This window comes from Spermophilus citellus, assembly GCF_964194105.1.
Source record: "Spermophilus citellus genome assembly, chromosome: 2".
Lineage (NCBI taxonomy): Eukaryota > Metazoa > Chordata > Mammalia > Rodentia > Sciuridae > Spermophilus > Spermophilus citellus.
The window spans coordinates 178,881,823-178,885,751 of record NC_138183.1 but is presented as its reverse complement, the minus strand read 5'-3'; positions in this window follow the sequence as shown (position 1 = coordinate 178,885,751).

Genomic DNA, 3,929 nt, shown 5'->3' with positions numbered 1-3,929 from the left:
GGAATAAATCTAAAAATATATGAATCAAACACAAAATAATAGAGATTAAAAAATGACACTCAAAGCTGGTTCTTTGATAAAATCAATAAAACTAATCAATCTCTAATGAGACAAATAATGAACAAAAGGGGAAACATAAATTGTTAAATAAAAAATAAAGGAGAAAATATCATTATGGTCTTAGTGGACAAAGTTTAAAAAAATAATATGAGTATTATGAAAAAATTCTACACTCTTAATTGTCTGACAAATTCAATAAACAAAATCCCTGAAATGAATTACCAAATTTCATTCGGGGCTACATAGATAACCCGAATAGTCTTATGCCTACTAAAGAAATTCAACTGGTAGTTAAAACAGAAACAATTTCTACAAATAAACTTCAGGTCCAGAGGAATTATGGGCAAATTCTATCCCAATCTCTCTAGACAAAATTTAACCAATTCTATATAAATTCACACAGAAAAATAAGGAAAATGTAAGTGTCCCATTCTGGAATGGCACAATAATATTACAAAAACATTCACAGACCACTTTACAATATGACCATAAAGAAAATATTCTTAAGAAAAGTTTAGCACACATGAAATAAAATAGAAAAATCAAAATAAATTGTGACCAACTAGTTTATTCCAGGATGGTATTGGATTAGCATAAAAATATCTGTATGGATTCAATGAAAGCATTAATAACATAGGATTGCTCAATATACAAAGAAAAAGCATTTTAAAAAACCCAATATAGGTTACTGACAAAAATGTTAAGCACATAGAAATGACCTCCCTCAGTCCAACAAAAACAATTCATTAAAACCTAGAGCTAATGTCATATCAAACAGAGAGTTGACTATGTTGGTACATACTTGTAATCCCAGTTACTTGGGAAGCTGAGACAGAACAGAAATTTTGAGGCCAGCCTAGGCAATTTAGCAAAACCCTGTCTCAAACTAAAATTTTATGAAAGAACTCAGCATGGAGCTCAGTGGTAGAGTGCCTGCCTGGTATGTGAGAGCATCTAAATTCAATCCCCAAAATACTCTGCTACCAGAGAAAGACTGAATGTTTTCCTATAGAACAAAAACAAAGCAAGGATGTCTGCTCTAACAACTGTGTTCCACATTATAATGAAAGTGCTTACTGGCCAGTACAATAAGGCAAGAAAAAGAAATGACACATATAAAAATTAGAAACAAAGAAAACCATATTTTTTTGCAAATGATATAATCATCTATGTAAATATGCTAATGGATTGTAAAAACCTTAAAAATAATTAGTGAATTTAACAAGTTTGCAAGGTAAAGGGTTAAGTTATTTTTTTCTAGAAATACAATAGCATTACTGTATATTGGTAATGAGCAATAGGACTTGAGATTTAATGTAATTTACAATAGTACAAAATTATGAAATGCTTATGAATAAATCTGACAAAAGATGTGCATGATCCATACATTGAAACTATAACACATTGCTGAGAGAAATTAACTAGTAAAGAGTTGTACTTTTTTCATATACCAAAAGATTCAAACATTTTAAGATGTCAAATCTCCTCAAATTGATCTACAGATTTCCTTTAAACTCACAGAAAAAAAAAAAATGTCTGTTGGATTCCCAGCTTTAAAATTCACATGGAAAGGACCAAGATGTGACAATAACTTTACAAAAGAAGAGTTGTAACTTAGAGGACTTACTTAAAATCCAGAATTAAAAGCCACTGCCACATAACTACTGGCAAGGATATAGGAACTGGATTATTAGGTGGAATACAAAGTAGAGCAGTCTTTTTGGAAAACAAATTTGAAAATTTCTTTATAAGTTAAATATCAATCTGCCATCTTATTCATCCATTCTTCTTCTAAGTATTTACCAAAGAGAAATAAATGTATACACACTGACACTTACTTGTAAACTTGTTTGTAGCACTTTTATATGTAAAAGTTTCTAAAATGAAACAATCCAAATGTCCCTCAACAAGTGAATGGATAAACCAACTCTGGTATAGCCAGTCAATGCAATATTAGTCAGAAACAAACTATGACAGAAATGCCAACATGGATGGATCTCAAAATAATTATGCTGAGAAACAACAGAACAATGGTTGCCTAGGCAAGAAGAGTAGACAGAGAAAGGAAGAGTAGACAGAGAAAGGAAGAAGAGTAGACAGAGAAAGGAAGAGTTTGTAAAGATGGCTTTACAGGGCGGGGGATGTGGCTCAAGCTGTAGCGCGCTCACTTGGCATGCGCGTGGCCTGGGTTCGATCCTCAGCACCACATACAAACAAAGATGTTGTGTCCTCCAATAACTAAAAAATAAATATTAAAAAAATTCTCTCTCTCTCTCTCTCTCTCTCTCTCTCTCTTCTCTCTCTTTTAAAAAAAGATGGCTTTATACATGTCAAAACTTCAAAATTGACATTTAAAATAACACTAATAAAAAAACCTCATTGGTATTTTTAAAATACAAGTGAGTGATCTAAAGAAGCATACAATCCTAGATAACTTAGAAAATGTAAATCCTAGTTTGTTAAGAGCAATATTACTTTGGGTATGAGGAGCAACATTTCTGAAACTCTTGTCTAGTAAGGGTAAAAGGAGAATACCAACTGAATATTCCCTTCCCATGCCTACATGTCATGAGAATTCAAACTAAAAAATAATGCAAAGGCCAAGTGCAATGGCACTCACCTGTAATTCTAGTAACTCAGAAGGCTGAGGCAGTAGGAGTGCAAGTTTGAGGTCAGTATCACCAATTTAGGCCTTAATTAACTTATTGGGACCTCATGTCAAAATAAAAAGATGTGGGAATGTAGCTCAGCAAATGAGTGCCCAGGGTTCAATTTCTAGCGCCAAATACATTCACACATACATACATACATATATACTACAAAGGCAATTATTTTGAATTCCTAGTATTAATAATCCAAAATTACATAATGCATACATTTTGTAGTTATTTTAATGTTATTCTATAGATGCTTGCTTTTTTCCCCATCTAAAACAGCAAGGAATCTTTTTGCAAAAAACGGTACACTGACAGGCTCATAGGCTCATCCATCACCTTTAGCTGGATAGCCTGGAGTGAGAGGGTCACGAGCACCATTCAAATTTAACACATTTCCTCTCTGCACTGCAGTTCCAGGAAAGTTCCAGCCTTTGGGATATGGCTGTATCCCAGGGGCAAAGTAGTCAGCTGGATCTGAGTACAAGATGATTCCTATGGCTCCTGCTAACATGGCATTTTTAACCTGTGTGAGGAAGGTACAGAAATGTCAAATTACTATGTATATAAAAAATCATAATGTAAGGAAATTTAGACATTGCCCTTGAATATGCCATTACCTATTTAGTTCTCTTTGCTTTGAAGACAGTTCCCCTCTTTGTAGGCCTCACATTTGTGAAATATTCTATGGTTTCCAAACCTGAAAAATTAAAGTCTCCTTTCTTCTATGGATTTATTCTTTGTATATATATTTATTGTAGGGAAGATCATAGTGTATTAAAATGTCTTTTAAATATCTGTCTTCTCTACTAGACTGAGGATATTATTGAGAAAATACATCATGTCTTAATTTTAAATACCCACCCTCCAAAATCTCACACATCATAGAGTAAGCACTTTACAAATATTGGTTTAATTAAACTGGCATAAAATTTTATGCAAAACATTCATAGTGTATGAAGAACTTCTCAGCCTGTTTTTCAAAAATATTTTGAACAATGTAAATTGACCAACAATATGAAAATCTACCGTTTTATTCAGATTTTTCACTGCTGTGACTAAAGGATTTGACCAGAACAACCCTAAGGAGGAGAAGTTTATTTGAGCACTCACAGTTTCAGAGGTCTTAGTACAGAGAAGGCTAGCTCTATTCCTTGGGCTTGAGGTGAGGCAGAACATCATGATGGAGTGTGTGGCAGAGGGAAGCAGCTCACA